This window comes from Panthera onca, chromosome B3, assembly GCF_046562875.1.
Source record: "Panthera onca isolate mPanOnc1 chromosome B3, mPanOnc1 haplotype 2, whole genome shotgun sequence".
Lineage (NCBI taxonomy): Eukaryota > Metazoa > Chordata > Mammalia > Carnivora > Felidae > Panthera > Panthera onca.
In genome coordinates, this window is record NC_138344.1 from 93424547 (window position 1) to 93438673 (window position 14127).

Sequence of the window (14127 nt, forward strand, 5' to 3'; positions counted from 1 at the left end):
ATATATATATATATATATATATATATATATATATATATAATTTTTTTTCTGAAGAGAGAATCCAGAGCAGTGTTCATCCAATTAATAAAAGTGTCTGTGACCATAACAAGATTGGGAACTACTGTAGGTGGTAAAGAGATAACCTGAAAAGAGTTTATTTTAAATTTCCTTAGAATGAACTATATTTTGAAAAGATGAAAAAAATTCTAAGTCAGCAATTAAGAAAAGCTTTTGTAGGAGAGAGTGATATATTCCAACAATAAATTGAATATACTTTGGCAATTATCTACAGTAAAGGAAAATTCAGGTATACTGTATTATTCATTCTTTCAGAGAACAATTGCCATCACTAACCTGTGTTTTTATAATTAACTCACTTTTATTTTTCCCTCTGTGTTTGTATAAAGCTATCCTTTACTGGAAGAAATACTTCAGACTAGAAATTGAGAGGCTGGTTTTAACATTTTCTCTTCCATTGCTTGATTATCCTTTGGCAGAGCAGATTGTGATGCTTATTTTAAAAATGGTCTATTAATGAAAAATAAAAATTATTAGTTATCTGACTTTGAACAAACAAGACAATCAGGTAACTGACTGCTAGAAATGTTTTTCTTTAAACTAGTCATACTGGTAGCAAGTAATTATGAATTTAATTTCCCTTTCCTTCAATATTTCTACCCATGAAACAAATTTAAACATCTATTGTCATTTGGTTAATGGAAATGCTAAAAACATGGATACTATTTGTAGACACACAAAACTCAGAAAATTGAAATATGCTTATTTCCTAGAAAATTCAGACTAAGTTATCAGAAAATACAAAGCATGTAGGCCACATGTTTATTTCCACACTCTCTTCTTCATGGTTTATGTACCTTGGATTCCAGACCTACACCTCTAGTCTCAAATAATCTGGTAATGTAATTTGGGGCATAGTGGATTGTCTTTTTATAGTACCCATGTACTGGTGTTCATATTAAAATATGTACAGACACGTTTTATTTTTAAACATTTGTCAAGATTTTGCTATGTCCAACAACCAAATAATATGCCCTCAGCTTTCACCTACAGAATTCTTCAACAATATTCCATCTTTAGGAACACATACATCCCGAACTGGAACCATATATTGACATTTCAGCAATGACTTTTGACTAATCAGCTAGATTGTTTTCTATTTTAAAATACTTTATTGTAGGGGCACCTGGGTGGCTCAGTTGGTTAAGTGTCTGACTTTGGCTCAGGTCATGATCTCCTGGTTCATGGGTTTGGATCCTGCATCGGGCTCTGTGCCGACAGCTCAGAGCCTGGAGCCTGCTTTAGATTCTGTATCTCCCTCTCTTTCTGCCCCTCCCCTGCTCATACTCTGTCTCTCTCTGTCTCTCAAAAAGAATAAAAATGTAAAAAAAATTTAAATAATTTTTTATAATAAAATTTGCCTACAGTGAAATGCATATATTTTATATGTATAATTCAATGAGTTTTCACTAATGTAAATACAAATATACACACATATAAACAACTCTCAATCCAAATATAGAACATTTTGGGCTACCTGGGTGGCTCAGTTGGTTGAGCATTTGACTCTTGATATTGGCTCAGGTCATGATCCCAGGGTTGTAGGATTGATCCCTGTGTCTGGCTCTGCACTGAGCATGAAGCCGAGATTCTCTCTCTCCCTCTGTCCCTCTCCCCTGCTTGCAGATGCCCTCTCTCTCTCTCTCTCTCTCATAAAACAAACGAAACACAAATATAGAATATTTTAATCTCTGCAAAAAGTTTCCTGTACAACTACCTCATAGGTGACTGCGTTCTGATTTCTATCACTATACATTGGTTTGAATTGTACACAAACTTTATGTAGACAAAGTTAAATAATATGTACTGTTTTTATGTCTGGCCTTCTTCATATGCATATGTTTTTAAAATTTGTCCTGTTGTTTCTATCAGTAATGCATCCCTTATTTTTGTACCAAAATATTTATCTACTCTACTATTGATGGATGTTTGGATTGTTACCAGTTTTTGGCTACTCTGAATAAAACTACTATAAACACTTTATACAAGTCTTTGAGTAAATATATATTTTCACTTTTCCTGAGTAAATACTCAGGAGTAGATATGCTCAATTGTAAAGTACATATATGTTTAACTTTATAGGAACTGCCAAGAAGTTCTTTCATTGTATCATTTTACATCCCATTAACAATGGGAATTCCAGTGATTCTGTATCCTCACCAACATTTGAAGTTGTTAGTCTTTTTAATTTTAACTACTATAGTGACTGTGAAATAGTCTTATTACTAGGCTTTAATTTGTAATTTTTTGATAACTAAAGATACTGAATACTTTTGTAATATGCTTTTGATTTCTGCTTGGGGGTAGTCTTTTCCCCATGTAAAAATTTGGGCTTCCCTTTATTATTAATTTGTAGCAATTTTTAAAAATATATTTTGGGTATTTTCTGGTGTGTGTGTGTGTGTGTGTGTGTGTGTGTGTGTGTGTGTGTGGCTTAACTTGTCTTTTTTTAAAACGCATTTTTAGAAACACATACCTTTTCAATTTTGATGAAGTCTAATTTATCATTTTGTTTCTTTTATGGCTAGTGCTTTTTGTATACTATGTAAGAGTTGTTGCCTCCCTCAAGACTGTGAACATATTCTCTCATGATTTTTTAGCTTTTATCTTTTGGTCTATGATCTGATTTAAATTAAGATTATCATGAATTGAAGTAGCTTGCATTTTGGTTAGTTGTTCCAGCACCATTTATTGAGAAGATTCTCCTTTCTTTACTCACCATAAATGTGGTGGTCTATTTTTTGAATCTCTTTTCTACTGATCTTTTCTTCTAAGCTTTGCCAATGCCACACTATCTTGAGTATTGTGACTTCATAGTAAGTTTTGAAATCAGATTGTAAGCCTTCCAACTTTACTTTTCTTAGTTTTTTTTTCTATCTCAAGTCCTTAGACTCGTCTTGTAAGTTTATATAAGAAAAACTGCTGGGATTTTATCAAAATTGTATTGAATCTAGATGATTTGGGGAGAAATTACATTGTTTCAATGTTGTTTCTTTCAGTCTATAAGCATGGCATATCTTTCCATTTATTTAGGTCTTTATTAATATCTTTAAAATGTTTTATAATTCAGTGTGCAGGTATTTTATAGCATTAGTTATTGAAAATGAAACTGTTTTTAAATTTTGTTTTTAATTGTTTGCTGTTAGTACAATTGTTTATTTTCTGTTTTCTCTTATTCTGTAATTTTGTTAAATTTCTTGCTAGTTCTGGTATTTTTTTTCCTATAGTTTACTTAGGATTTTATATATAACATATAATAAATTTATATAATTTTAGTCCAGTGAGTAAAAACAATTTAATACTTCCTTTCCAATTTTTATAACTTTTACTTTTCTTTGTCCCTTATCACACTGACTAGGTTTCCTGAAGTTGTGAGACAAAGGTTATTATTCAATATTTGCCAATAAATATAATGTTAGCTATGGGTTTTCATAAATGCCTCTTATTATAATGAGGGGTTCTTCTTCCATTTTTAGTTTGTGAGCTTTTATCATGAATTTGCCCTGAATTTTGCCACATGCCTTTCATCCTTATGATTTCAATGTGCTCAAATGTATTATTTATTTATTTATTTATTTATTTATTTATAATTTTGAAAAATGTTTTAAAGTTTTTTGTTTTTTTAATTTACTTAGAGGAAGAGAGTGAGAAATGGGGGAGGGCAGAAAGAGGGAGAGAGAGAATCCCAAGCAGGCTCCATACTACCAGCATGCAGCCTGATATGGGGTTCATGAACTGTGAGATCATGACCCAAGTGGAAATTCAGAGTCAGATGTTTAACTGACTGAGGCACCCAGGTGCCCCTTGATTTTTTTAAAATATTTTTATTTAGTTATGATATATTCTCTGTTTTATATATTTCTGGATTGATTTAGTTATATATTTACTTATATTTTGTTCATAACTTCTATATGTGCATTCATGGGGTTATTGGTGTGTGTGTGTATATATATATATATATACAAAATATAAAAATATAAAACTTTTATATGTACATTCATGGAGGTATTGGTGTGTGTGTGTGTGTGTATATATATATATATATATACACACAAAATATAAAAATATAAAAATATATATTTAATATTTTTTAATGTTTTATTCATTTTTGAGACAGAGGAGACAGAGTGTGAGCAGGGGAGGGACAGAGAGAGAGCCAGACACAGAATCCGAAGCAGGCTCCAGGCTTTGAGCTGTCGGCACAGAGCCCGACACAGGGCTCGAACTCACACACCATGAGATCATGACCTGAGCCGAAGTCGGACGCTCAGCTGACTGAGCCACCAGGCGCCCCTGCCCCCCAAATATGTATTTTATCAGGTTTTTAAGTTGGACCTTTAAAGCAACTTGGTTTTTTTTTCCATTTATTTTGTCAAATTTATTTGCATAAAGCTATTCCATAATATATGCTTATTTCATTTTAATGTCTGTAAGATCATAGTGTTGCTTTTACTCCTAATATTGGCAATTAATGTTTTCTCTTTTTTTCTCATTTATTTGTTCCAGGAATTTATCAATTTTATTAATCTGCTCAGAGAATTAACTTTTGACTGTTAATTTTCTTTACTGTCTGTTTTTTATTTCTTTAATTTCTGCTCATATCAGTATTTCTTTTATTTTCCACTAACTTAGGGCTTCATCTGCTTGTCTTTTTCTAGTTTCTTAAAGTGCAAACAGATCATTGATCGTAAGAATTCCTTTTAAATATAAGAATTTAAGGGATGCCTGGGTGGCTTAGTCAGTTGAGCTTCCAACTTTTGATTTCAGCTCAGGTTAAGATCTCATGGTTTGTGAGATTGAGCCCCGCATCAGGCTCTGTGCTGACAGTGTGGGATGTTCTCTCTCTCAATCTCTCTCTCCTCCTGTCCCTCCCCTGCTTGAGCACTCTCTCTCAAAAATAAATAAACATTTTAAAAATATAAGAATTTAAATCTATGAATGTATTAAAACATTACTTCAGCTGTATGCTACAAATTTTTATATATTGTGCTTCATTCAGTTAAAAATATTTTCTATTTCCCCTATTGATTTCTTCCTTGACCTTCTAATTATAAGATATTATTTAATTTACAAATATTCAGAAATTTCATAGATATTTCTATGGATTTAAATTTAATTCACCATGGTCAGAAAACATAGTCTGTATGATTTCAGTATCTTAAAACTCGTTATGAATTTATGGTATACTGTACAGTCTATCACAGTGACCATTATATGTGTACTTGAAAAGAACTCATTCTAGAGGCATTGGATATAATTTTCTACACATGTCACGTAGGGCAAATTGGTTGATAATGTTGTTCAAAGTCTCCTATGTCCTTACTAGCCCCTTCCTATCCTATTTTATATCATTGGAGCAAGCCTTTTTAGGTATAAAATAAAATATGATTATAATAGATTTATTTTCCTATTTAATTTAATTATATTTAGATGTTGATAAAACTTTATGCAATCTATTTATAAGGCTGCCCCTCTGTTTTCATGGGGGCAAGATAGCACATGAGGGCAGTGTGTTGTAAATCAAGGGACACTGGCTTGAAAATAAGACATTCTAGGTTATTGTCCCAGCTATGCTACAAAACCCTTCCTAGTGCCATCTTTTACTTGAATTGATGGCTTTCATTTTCAGTGTACTTTTCTTTTGGGAGAGATATGGGTCAGAGAATCTTACCAATACCTTTTATTTTTCCTATGTTTTCCCTTTGCTTTCATTTTTAAGCAATATTCATTAGTTCCAAAAATATTCATTGATCTTCAACTATTTCCACACACTCTTATGGATGCTAAAGTAGAGCAGATATCCATAAAATAAACAAAATTCCTGTATTTTTGTAGCTTTCATTTTCATGGAAGAAAACAGTACATATAATAAATAAGTAGATTGTATAGAATACTATAAAATGATAAATGCTATGGGAGACATAGAGGAAGGTAACGGAGATTGGAGTGCTGGATTTCAGAGTACTACTGAAAAATTGGCATGTGGACACAGACTTGAGGGGGATGAGATAGTTAGCTATTGGATATCAGGGGAAAGAGACTTTCAGAATGAGAGGGCAATCATTGCAAAGGTCTTAAGTCAAGACTGTGCCGGATATATATGGAGAACAGTAAGGAGGCAATGTTGCTGGATCAGGGTGAACAAGGAAGAGAGTTTTAAAATATAAGATCTGGGAGTAGGGGCAGGTCACAGAGGCCTGTCTGGACCATTTTAAGGACTTCTTTTTTTTTCCAAGTAAAATGTCTCTTATGCAGAGAAGTGTCACAATCTGACTTTCATTTTAAAAGTATCATTGCATATATGTTGATAATAAACTATTGGAGGATATGGGTCAAACAGAAAGATATGTTGGAGGTGTGCAGCAATGCATCTGAGAACTTAATTTGGTTCAGACAGGGATGGTTGAATAGAGGTTATGAGAAATAGTCAGATTCTGAACATATTTTGAATATACTACTAACAGAATTTGCTTATTGATTATAAATGGGGTATGAACAAAGATGATTCAAAGATGATGTGAAGTTTGTTAGCCTTAGGAACTGGAAGGACAAAATTAGTGTCTAGTGTTATGGGGAAGGCTACATTTCTTTTGGAAGAAGGTGAGGAAGATCAGATACCATATTTGGAAATGGTGAGTTTGAAATGATGTCTTGATATCATGTAGGCATTTGAATATGTGAATCTGGAATTTGGCAGAAAGGTCTGGACTGGAGATACAAATTTGGAAGTTTTAAGCATATATACCATATTTAGATGGAGAAGGGCAAGGCACTGAGGATGAATTCTTAGGGCATTTCAAATTTAAGAGTCTGGGAGAAGAGGTGAAACCAGCAGAGAGCACTGGAAAGGAGTGAGGAAAGTTAGGAAGAAAAATGAAAGAGGGAGATTTCCTTCAAACCAGGTAAAGACAGCCTATCAAAAAAGAGGGAAGGCACAGTTCTGTCAGCCTCTACTGGTAGGTTGAGTAAAATAAAGGGACTTTAACAACATGGAGGCCATGTGGCTTCTGGGCAAGAGCAGTTTTTGATACACTGTGTGGCAGGAGTCGGGGAGGTGGGGTGGGAAATCTGATGAGGGGGAGTTTTGCTGGAAAGGGAAATTAATAAATGGAACAGTGCCTGGTAGGAAAGAATAGTAAGATTTTTTTTTTTTCTCTTAAGGTGAGAGAAACTAGAAGAAATCACAAGGATCTGTAACTGTTATTTATATTTACTTATTATTTGATATGCATGCTTCATTCCCAGAAGTCTTTGAGGTAGATTACAAAGAACAAAGCAAACAAAACAAAAACAGTAAAATAAAATAAAAAGGGAGGCTTTCAGTAATTTTACCTCTTTATAAAGCCTTGTAATTTATGCCTTCTAGGTAATAGAGTAGGCAACATCTTGTATTTTAGGAGAGAAACAAGCAGAGTTATTATTCATCTGTTTTTTGTTTTTGTTTTTGTTTTTTATTGAGACACAAACACCATGGAGCCCTGTGCCCGATTTGTGCATTGTTTTTTTGTTGCTGACATTAAACATACATAACTTTGGTATCTATTTTGCTTGGCTGCTCCCCAGATCTGATTTAAAGTTATAGTTCTTGTTGCAGGTAAGACAGCATAATGATATGTTGGTTAAATTGCTTTTTCATTTATAAAACAAGTTCTGAAATGTTACCTGTCTTTATAAGCACACTAGCATTTTCCTGTTATCTTTATAATTTATTCTCAAGATGATGCTTTATCAAAATGAAAGTTACTTTTAAAATCTTATAATCTGAAGACATCTGGATGGCCAACAGGCGCATGAAAAGATGCTCCACATCGCTCCACATCAGGGAAATACAAATCAAAACCACACTCAGATATCACCTCATGCCAGTCAGAGTAGCCAAAATGAACAAATCAGGAGACTATAGATGCTGGAGAGGATGTGGAGAAATGGGAACCCTCTTGCACTGTTGGTGGGAATGCAAATTGGTACAGCCACTCTGGAAAACAGTGTGGAGGTTCCTCAAAAAATTAAAAATAGACCTACCCTATGACCCAGCAATAGCACTGCTAGGAATTTATCCAAGGGATACAGGAGTATCCTGTATGATGAATGGATCATCATCCAGTATCCTGATGAATGGATAAAGAAATTGTGGTTTATATACACAATGGAGTACTACGTGGTAATGAGAAAGAATGAAATATGGCCCTTTGTAGCAACGTGGATGGAACTGGAGAGTGTGATGCTAAGTGAAATAAGCCATACAGAGAAAGACAGATACCATATGGTTTCACTCTTATGTGGATCCTGAGAAACTTAACAGAAGACCATGGGGGAGGGGAAGGAAAAAAAAAAAAAAAAGGAGGTTAGAGTGGGAGAGAGCCAAAGCATAAGAGACTTAAAAACTGAGAACAAACTGAGGGTTGATGGGGGGTGGGAGGGAGGGGAGGGTGGGTGATGGGTATTGAGGAGGGCACCTTTTGGGATGAGCACTGGGTGTTGTATGGAAACCAATTTGACAATAAATTTCATATATTGAAAAAAAATAAAAAAAATAAAATCTTATAATCTTTTCTCCCCAGTTTTATTGAGATATAACTGACACACAACACTGTATATATTTAAGACGTAAAGAATAATGACTTGACTTACATATATATTGATATGATTACCACAATAGGTTTAGTTAATATCCATCACCTTGTATAGATACAAAAAAAAGAAGAAAATGTCTCTTTTTGCCTTGTGATGAGAACTCTTAGGATTCACTCTCTTAACATTCAAATATATCATATAGAAGTGTTGACTAGTCATTATGTTGTACAGTACATTCCCAGTACTTTGTTACCTTACAATTAGAAGTTTGTTCCTTTTGACCACCCTTATCCAATACCTTCATCTCTCACCCCCTACCCCTGGTAACCACAAATCTGATCTCTTTTCTATGTGTTTCTTTTTTAATTGCTTTCTTTCTTTTTAAAAACTTTCACAGATAAATGAGATCAAGCAGTATTTGTCTTTTTCTGTCTGACTTTTTCACTTAGCATAATGCCCTCAAGTTCTCCATCCATGTTGTCACAATGGCAAGACTTCCTTTTTTTTAATGGCTGAATAATATTACGTTGTGTGTGTGTGTACATTTATACACACACCTCACAACTTCTTTATCCATTCATCTATCAATGGACGCTTATGTTGTTTCCATGTCTTGGGTATATAAATCTTGCTGTTATAAACTTGGGGTTGCTATGAACATCTCTTCAACAGTGTTTTTTCTTTTCCTTGGGTATATTCCCAGCAGTGGAATTACTGTATGGTAGTTCATTTTCTAATTTTTTGAGGCACCTCCATACTGACTTCCATAGTGGCTGTATCAATTTACAATCTCACCAAGAGTGCACAAAGGTTCTATTTTCTCCACATCCTCACCAGCATTTGTTATCTCTTTTTGATGATAGTCATTCTAACAGGCATGAGGTGATATCTCATGGTTCTGATTTGCATTTCCTTTTTGATTAGTGATGTTGATCACCCTTTCATGTACCCGTTGGCCATTCGTAAATCTTCTTTGGAAAAATTTCTATTTTGGTTCTTTGCTCATTTTTTAATTGGATTTTTTCTATTGAGTTGTATGGATTCTTTATGTATTTTAGATATTAGCCATTTTATGAGAAATGACGTAAATATTTTTTTCTTATCATGTAGGTTGCTTTGTCATTTGTTGATCATTTCTTTTGCTGTGCAGAATGTTTTAGTTTGATGTAGTCCCTCTTGTTTATTTCTAATTTTGTTGCTTATGTTTTAGGTGTCATATAAAAAAATCGTTGCAAAGACCCTGTCAAGGAGATTTTTTCTGTTTTCTTCTAGGAGTTTTATGGTTTCTTCTTTTATATTCAAGTATTAATCCACTTTGAATTAATTTTTATTTTTGGCTTAAGATAGGGGTCTAGTTTCATTCTTCCAAATGTGAATATCCAATATTCCCAGCACCATTTATTAAGAGAGCATCTTTTCTTCATTGAGTGTTCTTGGCTCTCTTGCAAGTATTAGTTGACCTTAGATACATGGGTTTATATCTGGGCTCTTAATTATGTTCCATTGGTCTTTGGGTCTGTTTTTTATGCCAGTACCATACTGTTTTAATTACTGTACTTTACAATATAGCTTGAAATCAGGAGTGTGATGCTTTCCACTTTGTTCTTTCTAAGGATTGCTTTGGCTATTTGGAGTATTTTGTGGTTCTATATAATTTTGGGATTTTCTCTACTGCTATAAAAAGTGTCATTGGAAACTTGGTAGGGATTACAATGAATATAGATGGCTTTGGGTAGGTAGTATGGACGTTCTAACAATATAAATTTTCTTTTTAAAAAAATGTTTTTTAATGTTTATTTATTTTTGAGAGAAAGAGACAGAGGATGAGCAGGGCAGGGGCAGAGAGAGAGGGAGACACAGAATCCAAGCTGTCAGTACAGAGCCCAATGCGGGGCTCAACCTCATGAACCATGAGATCATGACCTGCGCTGAAGTTGGCCACTTAAGTGACTGAGCCACCCAGGCACCCCTAAATTTTCTAATCCATAACATGGGATAACTTTCCATTTATTTGTGTCTTCTATTTATTTCATCAATACTTGTAGTTTTCAGTGTAGAAATCTCTCACCTCCTAGATTAAATGTATTCCTACATATTTTGTTGTTTTTGCTGCTATTGCAAATGGAACTGTTTTATTTCTTTTTCAGATAATTTGCTGCTATTGTATAGAAACACTACTGATTTTTTTCCTTTTTTTTTTAATTTAAATTTTAGTTAACGCACAGTGCAATATTGGTTTCAGGAGAATTCAGTGATTCATCACTTACATACACTACTCGGTCCTCATGACAACAAGTGCCCTCCTTAGTACCCATCACCCATCTAGCCCATCCCCCACCCACTCCCTCCATCAACCCATTGTTTGTTCTCTGTATTTAAGAGTCTCTTGTGGTTTGTTTCCCTCTCTTCTCTCACTTCCCGTTCCCATATGTTCATCTGTTTTGTTTCTTAAATTTCACATATGGGTAAAATCGTATGGTATTTGTCTTTCTCTGATTGACTTATTTCATTTAGCATAATACATTCTAACTCCATCCACATCATTACAAATGGCAAGATTTCATTCTTTTTTGATAGTTGAGTAATATTCTATTATATATAATATATGTTATATTAATATATTATATATATACACCCATCACATCTTATTTATGTATTCATCAGCCAATGGACATTTGGGCTCTCTCCATAGTTTGGCTATTGTTGAAAATGCTGCTGTAAACATTTGGGGTGCATGTACTCCTTCAAATCAAAACACTGTTGATTTTTGTATGCTAATTTTGTATCCTGCAACTTTACTGAATTTGTTGATTAGGAAACAGTTTTTTGGTGTAATGTGCAGGATTTTCTGCATATAAAATCATATCATCTGCGAATAGGAACAATTTTATTTATTTTCCAATTCTGAGGCTTTTTATTTCTTTTTCTTGCTTTATTGCTCTGGTGAGAATTCCCAGTACTAGGTTACATAGGACTGGTGAGAATGGGCATCTTGTCTTGTTTTTCCTCGTAGAGGAAAATCTTAGAATAAAGGCTAGATTTGTTTCTGGTCTTTCACAACTGAGTATGATGTTAGCTCTGAACCTGTCATATGTGGCCTTTATTATGTTTTCACTTCTTCTATACCCACTTTGTTAAAAATTTTTATCATGAATGGACGTGAATTTTGTTAAATGCTTTTTCTGCATTTATTGAGATGATCATATGATTTTTTTCTTTTACTGTATTAATGTAATGTATCACATTTATTGATATATGTAAGTTGAATCTGCCTTATGTCCCAGAGATAAATCCCACTTGGTCATGGTGAATTATCCTTTTAATGTGCTGTAATTAAACTTGCTAGTATTTTATTGAGGATTTTTGCCTTTATATTCATCAGCATTATTGGCTAGTAGGTTTCTTTTCTTGTAGTGTCCCTTTCTGGTGTTGATATCAGAGTAATTCTGGCCTTGTAAATGAGTTCGAGAGTGTCCCTCCTCCTTGATTTTTTAAAAGAGTTTGAGAAGGATTAGAGTTAATTCTTTAAATATTTGATAAAATTCACCTGAAGCCATCTTGTCCTGGACTTTTCCTTATTGGAAGATTTTATTTTTTTAAAACTAATTCAGTCTCCTTATTAATAATTGGTCTGTTCAGATTTTCTATTTTTTCTTTATTCTGTCTTAGTACATTCTATGTTTCTAAGACTATTTCCATTTCTTCCAGGTTGTCCAGTTTATTGGTTTATAGTTGTTCATAGTACCTTCTTATGATTCTTTATATTTCTGTGGTATCAATTTAATGTTCCTTTTTCATTTATAATTTTGGTTTGGGTCTTTTTTCTGTTTTGCTTCCTTAGCATAGCTAAAAGTTTGCCAATTTTGTTTATCTTTTCCAAGAACCAACTCTTAGTTTTATTATCTCTATCATTTTCCTGTTCTCTATCTCATTTATTTCTCCTTTAATTTTTATTATTTCCTTCCTTCTTCTAACTTTGGTCTTAGTTTGTTCTTTTTTTTTCTAGCTTCTTGAAGCATAGAGTTAAGTTGTTTATTTGATATTGCTGTTTTTTAATGTAAGTATTTATTGTCGTGTACTTCTTTCTTAGAACTGATTTTACTGCATTCTATAAATTTTGGTATGTTGTATTTCTCTTTTCATCTGCCTCAAGATACTCTTTTATTTCCTCTTTAATTTCTTTTTTGATCCATTTATTGTTCAGCAGAGTGTTGTTTACTTTCCATCAGTTTTCCAGTTTTCCTTCTGTTATTGATTTCTAGCTTCATACCATTGTGGTCAGAGAAGATACTTGGTATGATTTCAATTTTCTTGAACTTGCTAAGACTTGTTTTGTGGCTAGCTAACATATGGTCTATCACAGAAAATGTTCCGCGTACACTTAAGCAGAATATGTATTATGCTGTTGTTGGATAGAATATTCTGTGTATGTCTGGGGTATATTTGGTCTTTAGTGTTGTTCACATCTGCTGTTTCCTTATTTATTCTCTATCTGGATGAACTATTCATTGTTGAAAGTGGGGTATTCAAGTCCCTGACTATTATTATGTTACTGTTATTTTTCCTTTTGTCTCTGTTAGTTTTGGCTTTATATATTTAGGTGCTCTGATTTTGGGTTCATAAATATTTACAATTGTTCTATCTTGATAGTTTGACCCATTTATCATTATATAATGCCTTTTAAAAAATTTTAATCATTTTTAGTTTAATGTCTATTTTGTCTGATATAAATATAGCCATCCCTGCTTTTTTTTTTGTCATTTGCTTGAAATATTTTTCTACACTTCACTCTCAGTCTATGTGTATCTGTAAGGCTAAATTGAATCTCTTGTAGGCAGTTTCTTATATTTCTGGGTCTTGTTTTCTTAAATTCATTCAGTCATTTTTTTTATTGAAAAACTTAATCCATTTTTATTTAAAGTAATCATTGGTATGTTAGGATTTGCATTGCCATTTTGTTGTTTTCTGGTGTTTTGTAGATCCACTGTTCCTTGCTTATTATCTTGCTCTCTTTTTGTGTGTGTGTTTCGATGCCTTTGAAGCACCTTTATGATGCTTTTTTTGTGTAATTATTTCAGGTTTTTTCCTTGTGATTACCATGAAGGTTACATAAAATATCTTAAAATTATAACATCCTATTTTAAACTGATAGCAACTTAACTTCAATGGCATTTCTAAAATTTATGCTTATATTTCTCTTGCCCCTGACATTTTAAGTTATTGATGTTTTACATATTTTTATTTTCTGTATCCAGTAACAGATTATTGTAGTTATGATTATTTTTATTCATTTTTTAAACTTTTAAACTAGACTTGAAAGTGAATTACATACCACTATTACCATATTTCAGAATCTAATTTTGACTATATTAAATTTGACTATATTCATTACCAATGAATTTTATGCTACCTTCATATGTTTTTATGATGTTAACTAGCATCCTTTTACTTCTACTCAAAAAACTCCCTTTAACA